General features: G+C 43.9%; 1 protein-coding gene across 3 annotated transcripts in view; it reads left to right on the top strand.

The window, feature by feature from the left end:
- The first annotated feature begins 9806 nt into the window (after positions 1-9806).
- SCML2 (Scm polycomb group protein like 2) overlaps positions 9807-13213 on the top strand; it is a 46902-nt gene continuing 43495 nt past the window's right edge. Inside the window, exon 1 of one of the 3 annotated variants that reach the window (XM_083734306.1) lies at positions 9807-10064. The gene's annotated coding sequence lies outside the window, so the exon portion shown is untranslated. Of the gene's footprint in view, positions 10065-10939; positions 11532-11739; positions 11840-13213 lie in introns of those variants that run through there. The other 2 variants (XM_083734307.1, XM_083734308.1) reach the window with 2 other exon arrangements.

Genomic DNA, 13213 nt, shown 5'->3' with positions numbered 1-13213 from the left:
CTTTCATCCTTCTTAGGAAATAACAGCACAACTTGGGGATTGATTTTTTCCCCCTCTCATGCTTCCCTCTCTTTTACAAGAACACAAAGCAAAACTGAAACCAACGAAAAAAAGGGGGAGAGGGAAAACATTCGCTTGTAACATTGATTGGTTGTCCTCTTTTATGATGGCACTGTCCTTTATAAATTACAAATTACTTCAGTATATTATCGTTCCTCCTGCCTTTCCTCCCCTTCCCTCTTGTGATTTCTAGCTACTTAAGATTGTGAGCCTTTGTAAGAGCTTGTCATTATTTGAGAAGTGCTGCAAGAACAACAATGAATGCTTTCTTTGGAGTATTAATAATCTGAAGAAGTATTAATACTTATGAATGAAAAACCAATATGTGCTATGCCACTTTATTCAACCTCTATTAAAGAGGTTAATTGAGGCCAGGCATGTCCAGAGAATCACAGGGACAAAAAGGTCATATTGTGCAAGATGAGCAACGAAGCAGGGTCATCCATACCAAAATATGGTTATCCCAAATCATATTAATTTTCACTCTATTAAATGTGCAGAGATGACTCATGTCCCCATGTAATGTTCTGCTAGGGCTCTAATGCTCACCAGTAATTACCACAGATCCAATCACTTTGTCAAAAGGCACTGGGGGTGCAACCAGGAACTTTCAGTTCCGAGTGCTCTGCATGGTGATCTACCCAGAACTGGTCTGCAGCTTGGATAATTCCCAGGCTCTGAAATGGCCCCACCAACTCAGATTAGCTATTGTGTTTTCCTGGACAGGAAGGGCTATAAACAGATTCCTGATTGATCTGGGATCTTGCCTGTGTGTGTTTTGTGCTCCCCTCTGGTCTGACCTGAACATGAGCAAGAACCCTCATAGCATGTCTGACCACCTGAGGGCAATATAGTCTAACTGGTAAGTTCAGGGTTACAGGACCTTGGAGAGTACCAAGTGAACAACAACTTGCTTGGACAAGGTCAAAACGTGAGTGAGGTCTCTCATCAGCCCAGGCTACCTCTTTCAGGTTCTACCTCTTTCCTGGAGAAGGGTGAGCTCAAAGGGCTGGTCTGATGACCTGGAGCCTAGAACTTCAGCTCCTCTCCTATTCTAGCATGTTGCTAGAACTGGTGATCCAGCAATAGAGAATGTGGGGGCCTCCGTGAAGAGGCATTTGGCTGTTCTCAGGACCCTTGTTTAGGGGCTTATTGGATTATATGCTTTGGATCATGGCCAGTGTTGGTGCCCATCTTGGGTCTGAAACCTTCTGTGGCAATCGCTGAAGAACCTTCTGACCTGGCTGACCCTTCCACATTTAGGACTGAATTTGAGCATGGGGTAGGGGTCATGACACCAACTTCTGAATCTGGATTCACCTGTGATTCAATCTTGACACACTTGTTGCAAAATAACGTAAATAAAACCGAACACTTCTGCATACATGCATGAATTTTGTCAACTTGATCAGAACCATAACAAAAAGGGGACATAGTGGTATGGATTTGGTGATGCATATACAAAGCCAGCAACCATATATTAATTATCTGGACATTTTCTAACCATAACAAATATGGAAACTGAAGATGCAATTTGTGTGCTGCCTGTTCACATAGTTCCTGCGTGCTGCCTAGTTCACATTACAGTGGTACCTCAGGTTAAGTACTTAATTGGTTCCGGAGTTCCGTACTTAACCTGAAACTGTTCTTAACCTGAAGCACTACTTTAGTTAATGGGGCCTCCTGCTGCTGCTGCGCCGCCAGAGCACAATTTCTGTTCTCGTTCTGAAGCAAAGTTCTTAACCTGAAGCACTATTTCTGGGTTAGCGGAGTCTGTAACCTGAACCGTATGTAACCCAAGGTACCACTGTACTTTCTCCCTACCATTATGCATTCCAGTTAATTCTGCAGTTCCAAACAAAGATAGTGATCACCTGAAGTGTAGGGACTTTGGATATTCTAAATCTAAACCAAACTGAATTACCTTAAAATGGATTCTAATTTTGACTTGGCTGATCTGCCCCTTCTTACAATGCTGGGGTAATATGAGAAGCCTCCAGGCATGTAGGAGAAACCCATGCAGCCTCACAAATGCTAACCTCAGAAAATTTGGTGAGTGCTGGAATGGGGAGGATCTGCACTGGAGGTGCTTAATAGTTCTGCTGACAAATGCCAATAGAATTTCCTGGGCCGGTTTCAATGTATGTGGATCGGGCCACTTGCATCCCACTCCCCCAGGAATCTATTTACAAGAACTGTTACTTATGTACATATATTAACTCAACGTAGTCTACCTCACAGGTTGTTGCAAATATATAAGTGGGAGGGGAGGGAAGTGTACAGAACCTTGAGCTCCCAGGTAGACAAGCAAGATAAAAATATGTTCCAAACAGTGCATAGTTAAACTATGGAATACACTCCCAGTGGAGGCAGAAATGGCCGCCTATTTGCATGGGAGATGAGGAATTTCTGGCCTTCCAGATATGTTTCACTCCATTTCCCATCAGCCCCAGCCAGCAGTGTCAATGGCCAAGGATGCTGGGAGTTGTAGTCCAACAAATATTTGGCAGGCCAGAAGTTCCCTATCCCTGGTTTAGAATATATGCATGCAGGATTGCCTTTCAGAATATCACTATCGTTGTTTTGATTACTTCTTTAATTATTGCTTTCTGTAGTAAATTTGCTGAGTTAATGCTAGTGGCATTGACGTGACAGCAGCGCTTCTCTCTTCATTGCACTGTAACATGGGATGAGGAGCCCACGCCAAAGCTCTTCCTTTCACAATGTCCCTATGTCATCCCCATGGGACTGTTTCTGCATGATCTTCAGCCTTCTCCTATTACCCTAGAAATGTGGAGTGGGCTGGGGCTGCAGAAATTCCCATACCATTGAGGTAACATAAGAACCCTGTTGTAGCAATTTACTACACACCTAAAAGCAAGTCTAGATGAGTTTCCTGAAAACACTTCATACTTATGCTTATATATGCAAATATTCAGCAACCTACTGCCTTCGAGCTGGCATTGCAACAGCACTTGTTCCCCATAAGGCTGAAATCCTAAGCTCACTTACTTTGCATTCAGTCCCACACTCACCTCAGTGGGACTTTATTTTTTCGTAGAGATGCATAGGATTACAGTTATGCAAGTTAAAACTGCTTTACATTCCCCAGCTGTAAAAATGATTCTTGACTTTCCCCCTGAAACTGCATATATTTATTCCTGGAAGCAGGAGGTGGAATTTCTCTTGTTATAGGAAAAACATAAAAGCATAATGAAATAAATTATTTAAAATGTAAGTCAGTGTCCCACACTGGTATCTTGCAGAATATCTGAAAGCAAGTTATGCAATTTATGTCTCTTCACCGAGGAGGATCAAATGTTTCCCTTTAATATACGCAAATAGATTCACATTGTCAGGAACAGAATTCAATTTAATCCTTGGCCTTTTAAATTCAGGGAGTTTTGGGGCATTTATTTCGATAGGACATTAGACTTCAGATTAGCTGCATGTAGGCTATAATTCTGTTTGCACTTTAAGATACAATATTGCTGCGCTTCATTTCAACACTTTCTTGAGGACTTACATAAAATAACATCAAGGAACTCTAAAAATTCAGTGAGAAAACTTACAGGAGCTAACTGAAGCAGTGTTCTGCTGGGAGCTCATTAACTAGAAAAGCTATAAACCACTGCAAAACAAATGTAATGTACAATCTGTGGAGTTTTTTCAAAAGAAGATTTGAGGTGTGGCAATCATAATAATGTTTAGAATTTGTATAGGCCAGTGATAGGAAACCTGTGGTCCTCTAGATGTAGCTGGAGTACAGTTCCCACCATTGGCCATGTTGGCTGCAGCTGATGAAAGTTGCAGAGTCAAATAATATCTGGAGTGCTGCAGATTCTCCATCTCTGCTATAGTGCTGTTGTCTTTTCAAATAACCCATAATACAGTATGTTGTCTTGTAATCCTGACAACAACACTGTAAGGTAAGTGGCTATTTATCCACATATTACAGATGAAGCTAAGAGTTGTTTGCTTAATGCTCCCTAGTAAGTGCATTGCAGACATATTATTTGAAAGCGGGGAAGGCTGATTCATATCTCTTTTCACACTAGCCCTTGGGCTCAGTCAGGATTAAGTGTTCTTTGGCAGCCTCAGACACAAAAGGAGGACGAAGGAAAAGGAGCAAATGAGAGGCTGAAAGGCAGGCATTCGGGGATACAGTAGAGAACAGAGATACTGTACTCCGGTTACGACTCTTGGTGGGGAGGAGGAAACAATTTGGCCAGCTCTCTACCCTGCCCTTCCTGTAGAGCGCAGGAGCATCATCAGGGAGATGGAAGGACTTTGGCTGACCAGAGGGAGAAGGTAACAAAGGAGCTGGAGGCAGAAAGGCAGGACAACAGCCATATCTCTGAGAACCAGGCGCCACCTTCGTAGGAAGCATCAGATACATCTTAGGAAAGGGCTTATCAAGCACCCTTGTATAAAATTTCAAAAGAACCAACTCACTGTTCAGCATGGGCATAGGCAACATGACATAACAAAAGACACAGAAAGTGAGTTGTTACAAATCACATAAATTAAGCTTCCCATCACACAGTTGTGGCAGAGACACATGGGCATCCCTATCAATCATATAATGTTTTAAACATGGTTTGCCAACCTTTCTGGGTTAGTGGCTACATTTTGAATTTTGAGAAAGTGCTATGGGTTCAGGCCACAAAATGGCTGCTGTGGGGGGATGTAGTATAACATAAAATGGCTGCCTGAGAGTGTGACACAATTAAAAGCCACTATCAGACACACACAAAGAGAAGCTTGTTACATATCTCTCACGCTCAGAATTTTAATGTAGGTGTGGCTGAGCCAATGCCAACAGGAATTGAGCAGGTCCTTTGTGCAAGGACCCCCTCTCTGCACATGAACTGACCCAAGCTCTGCATTTATTATTAGAAGCCCTTCTCTGAGGGAAGGTGCCCCCTCTGAGGGAAGGTGGAGGGTGTCAATACAAGAACGAGACTTCTCAGTGGTGGCTCCCCACTTACAAAACCTTGTTCCCTGGTGCCATCGTCATCTATTTTTAGGCAGTGGGCAAAAACATTTCTTTTCCACCAAGCCTGTGGCCTTTAATTTGGTGGGCTTTTTATATTAGCGGTCTCCTTCAGTGCCTTTTTATAAATACGAACGTGCTTTTAGCTTTTACTCTGTTTTAGTTTTACATTGGTTTTCATTTATGCACCACTTTTTTGTAACTTGCATTGAGTCACTTTTCATTTTAAAAAGAGTACTGCAACTATTAAGTCCAATAAATAATATTTTTGAGGGAATATTTATAGAGACCTTTCGTAGGTGATCTAGGAGATACTGACATGCACACTGGTCTCTGGGGGTCTTGCATTCTACCCAGGACCCACTGGAGGGGTGAAACTTGGATTTCTCAAGAGATGAAACGGGGACGCTTACTTTCATTAGGGTGGAGTGTGCTTGCTGGAGGAAAGCCAACACATGCAAGGGATCATTCCAGGTGTCTCTCTTATTAGGTACAGCACCAGATTGAGATTAATTAATATTATGCAGACTTGCATCATCCCTTGGCTGTCATGCCTATTGCTTATCTTCATTACCCCATGATCAGAACTACCGGTAGCTTACACTACTTGCCACCTCTGATTGTTCAGGAGGAATGAAATGGGGGGAAACTCCTTTTACCTTGTCCAGTATCCAGAACCCCCACCCAGTATATATCTACAAAATAGGAATGGAGAACCTCAGGCCTGGCAGCCAAATGTGGCACCTCAGGCCACTCCCATCAGACTCTCTGGACTTTCTCAGGCCACACTCTCCCCCCTCAGGCCACAGCCTCACCCTGCCCCCACTTTATACCATTTTGCCTGAGTGGAATGCGTCCTTGAACTCTGAGAATGCCTCTGTTCTGCACGGATGGAAGAGAGAAAGGGGTGTGGGAGTGTGTGTAAAAACTAGCCAACTGAAGAAAGCTAAAATTCACATTTTGCCTCTGGCACCACAACACGGATATGTGCCCCCTCCCTCAAGAAGGTTGCTCAAAAGCTGAAAATGCTCCCTCATCCTTGCTATTAAATCTGCAGGTTCCGGGCTGGGTACCTTCTAATAGCTTACAGTTTTCCTGGATGTGAACATTAAGTTTGATTGGATATGCACTGGGGAGTTGAGAAAAAAATCCACCTCTTTTCCACGCACTGTAATTTCCCCACAATTAAGTGTTCACCTTTGGTACTTTATAGCACTACAGCAAGAAGAAAATTTGAGGACTGTGGTGGTGGGAGGTATCAGTTTCTCCTTTCCCCATCTGAAACTTCACTGCTGTCTCCCTCACCCCCGTCACCTCTGAACACCATAAGAAGACTTTTGATCTGGCATGACTGGAGCCCTGGAAAGGAGCATTGCACTATATGGAGGTTTCAGAAGGAGAGAAGTACCATACTTCTGCCTTTCCCACTTGCTAGCAACTTCCCCTGCATCACACAATATAGCAATAGGAACTCATGACTGAGACCTGCAGGGAGTCCTGAGCCTATGGATTGGTAAATCTGCCAATTTCAGTTTCCCTCAATTTCTCATTTTTGTCATCTTCATTTCTACATATTTCACATTCATCAGCATTTTGATGTGAACTTATACACATTTTTGTTTGCACTTTTCCTCATAACAAATTTTGAAAGACAAGTTCCCCTAATATGCATTTTTGTGTGTTATTTTCACTAATATATTTTTAAAAAAACAACAACAACATGCACACTTTCTCTTATTATATACATGGGTGCACATCTTAATTAGCTAGAGGACCACAATGCAAAATTCAGAGAAGGACAATTTTTTTGAAGGATGGCTGCATTTCAATTTGTGCATTGTTTCAGACAGTGTGAATTAGGTAGGTTTGCCTTTAAATTGGAACTGTATTTAATTTCTTGTCCATCCTCACTGAGCCTGAGCTCATTGATATGTCATTGCATAGAGTGGGGAAAGTTTTAATGTCCGTCCTCATCCTGCTCCCTACCTTCTGAAACATCCCACCCTATAGTCTCAGACAGCATGACAAAGCTCATGTTCCAGACTGGCTCCGGAGCTCTAGAACCACTCCTTTCAGAGGCTGGGAACACACTGCAACAAATTGTGGTAGGTTTCCACCTGTTTGTTTTAATACAAATGACCCCACACCTGTTTTCTGGGAAACAGTTTGCAAATTAGAAAAGGAAAGAGGGGGAAACTCATGCAGAACAACTTGAGCATCCGAATTGTCCTCCAGAAAGATAAGGAAGACAACAGAAAGAACATGAGGTTCTGGAAAGTGGTCTTGATCAATCTTCTAACAGTTTTATGGCAACCTGAAGGATGGGATTGCAGCATGTATTCCCCTACCCTAATCTCACCTCCAAAATGTTACAAGCTTTTAAGTGTCTTTGACCACTTTGAAGCTAACAGAGTCCTTGGGACAGATTAATTTGCATCAGAGGGAAACTTCCTCTGATGCTAGTTAATCATCCCCTCCCAAAGACAGGTTTCACCTGGAAGACCTGCACAGTCTTAAGCATATCTACTCCAAAGTAAATCCCACTGCAGCCAATGATGAATTCCCAGCAAAATGCATGTGTACAGGATTTCTGCCTGGGTTTAAGAAAATTTAAGAAAATTGCAAACGGATCTATTAATGGGGAGAACTGATTTCAAGATTGGAAACTGACATCAACAGATTCACCTATCCCTACATAGTAGAGAGGTAAAGAATCTGCTACAATAAAAATAAATCAGTCAGGTGTTAACTTGCCCACAGGTCCTGTCTAGAACAGGCATGGGGCTATTTGATAAGAGCCTCTCTCTTACTTAATGCCACCCATTCTTACTAACACCTGAAAAGTCAGTTTACTTGAAGTGCATTTAATTACATGAATAATTTCAGTCCCACCTTCCTGTCCCCAAATGGGCCCACCCATAGTAGTTAAAATATCTAAAAATAATAACTGTATTAAGTGTCTGATTATATTAATGTCCATTGGAACCACTAAAAAAGCCTCTTCCTCAAGAACACAAGCTGAATTAAAGTTACTCTCTCAAAGGTGTTTAAATAAAATGGCCTTAACTTGCTTTTGAAAGACCAGTAGTCTTTACTCTCTCATTAACCCCTCCCCAAATGTTTAATTCCATTTTTTGGTATATAAATATCAGTACAGTATAAAACAGGACATTACTAAGAAAAATATGTATATAAAAATCCAAGTAGTGGTTACATCATCAAGTTTTTACTTTAGGTTCTGTTAAGGAGCTGCTTCTTCATAAAAATATGTTAATACATAAAGGCCCTTTCTTCCCATTTTTGAAGATAATTAATTTTGTACAATAAAAGTGTGGATAGTATAGCTGTGGGGGTCTATGGGGAAATTGAATGTGCCATTTTTTAATTTCAGTGTATCATTTCGATACCAATGTATCATGAAACTATTGCAGCCACAATTTATTCGACAGCCACTACCTCTTGGGTCTAACATACCCCACCAGGTTGATTTCAGGATAAAGTGAGACCTCATTATACAGATCTCCTTGGGGAAAAGGAAGGATACAAATGTGTTAATCCCCCCCCCCAAAAAAAATGTCATAGGAATACTGTCCCTGTTCAAAGCACCTTCTTTGCAGCGACCATTTCGTACACATCCTTAAGGCACAATTGATTTCAGGCTGAATTTACGTACTTCAAAGTGCATATGCTTAATATCACAGAAGGAAAAAGCTGAAGAAAGAGAATGGAGCTTGATAAAGAATAGTGCAGATGAGGAAGAAGGAATTATTAGGAAGCAACTAGGGATAGTAGGAACTGAAAAAAGGAGGCTTGACAGAGGATACTTCCACATGCATTCATGTGCAGTATTTTTTAGATTATATGTGATGATTACTAGAGACTCAGCGAATAACAATTGTCAGAGCGGTAGCCGTGTTCAGTCTATTTTCTTGATTTTGCTAAAGATAAGTCTTGTACTTTTCCCCTGCATAATAATTTGCAGACTGGGATCCACTATATCAGAATCATAGGATTTTATCTTCTCTCTCCACTAATACTCTTGGGCCATGACAATTAAAAGTACCCTGTAAGATAATTCTACATAGAGCTTAAATTTACCCAAGATAAGCACAGTGATAATTCACAACAGCTGTAATTGGTGGGGACATTATCATGCTAGTTTTGCAGGAAACCATTGCTTGAATTCCAGCATAAAGCCACAAAATCAAACTTTGATAATAGAAAATGTATGTGTCCAGAGAAACATATGTATTCCATTGAACAGAAACATTTTGCTTCAATTTTGTACACATGCTTTTATGTGGCACATACAGAGCATAGTGTTCTGACATCTGCCTGGAACCACTGGAAAAGATAGTGAAATTAAGATAAGGGGGGGGGGGAACTAAACTTTTTTGGGGAACTAAACAGAAAGGAATTGCACCCGTTTAACTCTCTCCCCAGCTTCCAAGGTGATCTATTAGCAGGTTTTAAGTGTAACTGTTTTGTATATTGGTTTATTAAAAATATATATTTTGCCCTGCATTTTCATAAATGATCTGTTACTCGTGCTAACAGAAAACGTATGTTTAAAACGTTGTTTTGCGAGAGGGTCGGCCCCGCCAGCTCCTGGCTCGCCCGGGCGGCACTGCGCGCGCTCTTCCTGCGCCCGCGCGGGCGTTTGCGCGCGCTCTGGGGAGCAGCAAGTGCACAGGAGCCGCCTGGCGTGGGCGTGGAGAGCTGGCGCACAGCCCCCCTCCGACTCCGAGCCGGGTCCGCAGCATGGTGGTAGCGGCGGAGGCGGTGGGTGAGCCGCCGCCTGCGCCCTCCGCCCCCTTGTCAGTGGGCTGCGAAGGGAGGACGCGAAGGCGGAGGGAAGCCCCCAGTGCCGCTGCCGGGCATGCGCGGCGCCCCAGGAACATGGCGGAGGCGGCGTGAATCCAAGCGACGGGGGCAGCAGCCGCGCAGCTGACAGACACGCGAGCCGCGTCGCCGGCGCGCCGAGGGGGCGCCGGGTCCCTTCTCTTCGGTGAGTGCCTGCCGGCCGGCCGGCGGCTCCCGGGCCCGGGGTTCTGCCTCACGCCGGGGCTGCCGAGGAGCCTTGCGAGGGAGGAAAGGAGGCGAAGCCGGAGCCGCCGCCGCCGCCTCCTCCCCCTTTGCTGCCTCCTCCTCCTCTCCTCGCTGCGGCGTCTCCCGGGTCCCGCACGCTGAAGCGCGGGCAGTGCAAGGGGAAGCGGCGGCGGCGGCCGCGGCGCAGCAGTTGCCGCCCGCCTTCCGGAGAGCGCGCGCGTGCAGAAAGGGACGCGGTTGGCTGCCCGGTGGGTGCCGGCCGCTCGCTCGCCCAAAAGCCCGCAAGGCGGGTTCGGCTGAGGAGGGAAGCGGCTCTCCCATCCCGCTGGCTCCAGTCGTGTGTGTCTCTCTCTCCCCCCCCCCCCCGCACACCGTTTGTGTCGCTGCGCCGTCCCTCTCCATGCAGTTTGCCGCTGAGCGCTCTCTCTCTCCCCCAGTCTCCCTGTTGTTATTTTAGTTTTTGCGCGCCTGCCGCGTTCGGAGCGCGCGAGAGAGTTTTTATCTCCGCCGAAGCGGGACTTCCCCCCGCTCCCTCTTCCGAAACCTTTCACGTCCACCTTCCTTGCGATCAAAAGGCCGAGGGGAGGGGGAAATTGCATTCCTCTTGAGGGAGAGGCAAAGGAGGAGGAGGAGGAGGTGGGAGATCTTGGAACCTTGTGTTTAGCCCGGGGCATGGCAGGTCTCTCTCGGTCTCTTTTTCACTCCCGCTCCCTGGAAGGCCCCCTAGATTTCGGGGATGGGCGCTCCTGCTCTTGCGATGGTGTGCTTTCTCTCCTCCTTCCCGCTCTTTTTTGGCGGTTGACTTAAAAATAATAATAAGGAAGGGGGGGGGGAGAGCAGCCTGGCCGCCGGAGTTGAGCCTCCGCAGCTGGCGCGTTTGAATCCTACGCGCGTAGAAATCCAGAAACAAGGCGCACAGGCGTTTCAACTTGGAGCAGAAGTAGGGCAGAACTCAGAAGGGAGGATTGGCGCTTGCGGGGCTGGGGAAACATGGGAGGCGGCGGGGGAGGACACCTTTCCTGGGTTCACAGAACTGACCGCCCAGAGATCAAGTTAGATCTCCTCCTTTTTTGACCGCCCCCCCCCCACCGTCGCCGTGCATTTTGGGCCGGAGTGTTCCGTGTGTGGTTTGGTATCGCTTTGCTGTATATTTGACAGGAGCGTGAGAGGACACACCTCCTTGGGCTGCAGCTTCCCGCAGGCGGAATGCTCCCCTCCCTTGTTCCTTCCTGAGTAGGAGGAGTAGGAGTGGCGCCTAAAATCCACTTGCTTCAGAACCGGCTGCAGGCAGCTCTCGATTGAAGGCAAGGCTTTCAGCCGGACAGATGAAGAGGAGTCCGTGTGCTTTGGGTGCCCCCCACACCGGCGAATCTTCCCCTGCTTAAGACGTTGCACTTGCTCTTGCCCTTTTCGACGGAGTTTTCCCGTAAGTCAGTAGGGCTTGGCCTAAAGTGCCTTGAGGACGGGTGGAGAGCAGTTTTGCAGAGCAGCACGCTGCTGCAATACTGCAAATTGTGTCTAGGAATACTTTGTTGACTTGGTTAACTTTAGATTCCGGTAAAAACAAGTGGTACTTCCTTTCCTAAACACACACTTGCTTGGAAAGTAAATCCCATTATATTTCCATCCCATAGGATCCCAGGGTGATTTTCCAAGATCATATGCTTCAGGTGACAAGAATTGAGATGCATCCTATGCATGTTTACTGTGAGCTCTTAGTGAGTCTTAGTTGAAGTAAGTAAGGTAGCAGTCCTAAACAGACCTATTAGGGAATAAGCCCTAGTGAACACACAGAGACTTGCTTCTAAGCAAATATGCACAGAATTGCTCTGTAAGTGTGCTTGGTATTTTATTCTTCATAATTTAAATGATCCATTTCAACAACATAATAAAAATGAAAAACAAAGAATCTAGAAGCTCTGAAAGTGCTTATGATGATGCCATGGTGAATATTGTTTTCATTGGAGATAATCAGATGTTGGAAGAATCTTAGGGAAATCCATGGGACTACTGCAGAGTAAACGGTTTGTAAAGTTAGAATACGGTTCTAATGTTAAAGTGTTTTTTGACAGCAGCTACACTATGACAGTGTTTAATCAGTTAATCCTTACCACTTCCCTTTGAAATGCTGAACACAGATTTAGGAGAACACTTAAAGTGTATTGATAACCCAAGTGTGAAAGAACACACTGCTGTGATTATGTACTGTAAAAGCCATTATCCTGTACATAAGAACATAATCTAAAGAAATGTATGTTCTTAAGGACCATTGATTGTAGGCGGATTGAGGATACTTAAATTTTCTGATGCTTGTGCCCAAGTATGTTGAAATAGGCACTACAGGACTTTCATAAGTTTAGGATGGTGGTGCTAAGAGTGGACCATGTTCTGCAGAGTGATGTCTATAACTTTCAGGTTTTGTTTACGCTTTAGAATTTTAAAAAAGTTTAAAGTTAACTTTCAACTTTGATGCTGTGAAAAGAATATTTTATGAATTAGCCACTGCCCATGGTTTAGCAAATTGCAGTACAGATTGCAGCATGGTAGTAATTAAGTGGAACCTTACTTTATATAGCTGCATTTCATGCTTGGTTAAACTTTGGTAATAAAAAGAACTTTCATGTGTTTCTTTTCTAAATAGTTACATATTGTAGCCTAAAATATGTTAATTTCTTTCTTCCTGCCATTATATTTTCTTCAACATTGAATTTGTTGCCTATCAAATAATTCTTTAGTGATTCTTTAATTTTCATTAAGAACAACAGCAAAATAAAAGCTTATATTAGTAATATATTTAAATGCTATGTAGTAATTTGGAGTAAAACACACCATGCTATATTTGTTTAAATGAAAAATATGTATTTTGTAGAGCTTAGTATTTGTACTAACATTTAATGACTAGAGTTAGCAGTATTTTAAAAAGTTAGGGTGGCAGTTAGCAACTATTATTTTGGCTCTTTTAACCAGATATTTTGCATTAAAAAAATAATCCTCAATTTGAAGTGCTTTAGATTGGACAGCCTGCAGGTTGAAATGGAGGAAATAAAGGTTGAAATAAGCATCATGGAACTTATAGCTTGAATGATCACATTAGTTTAGGTTAAGATA

Source organism: Podarcis gaigeae (assembly GCF_964106915.1).
Source record: "Podarcis gaigeae genome assembly, chromosome: 4".
NCBI classification, from domain to species: Eukaryota; Metazoa; Chordata; class Lepidosauria; order Squamata; family Lacertidae; genus Podarcis; species Podarcis gaigeae.
This window is presented reverse-complemented; position numbering and strand designations above follow the sequence as displayed.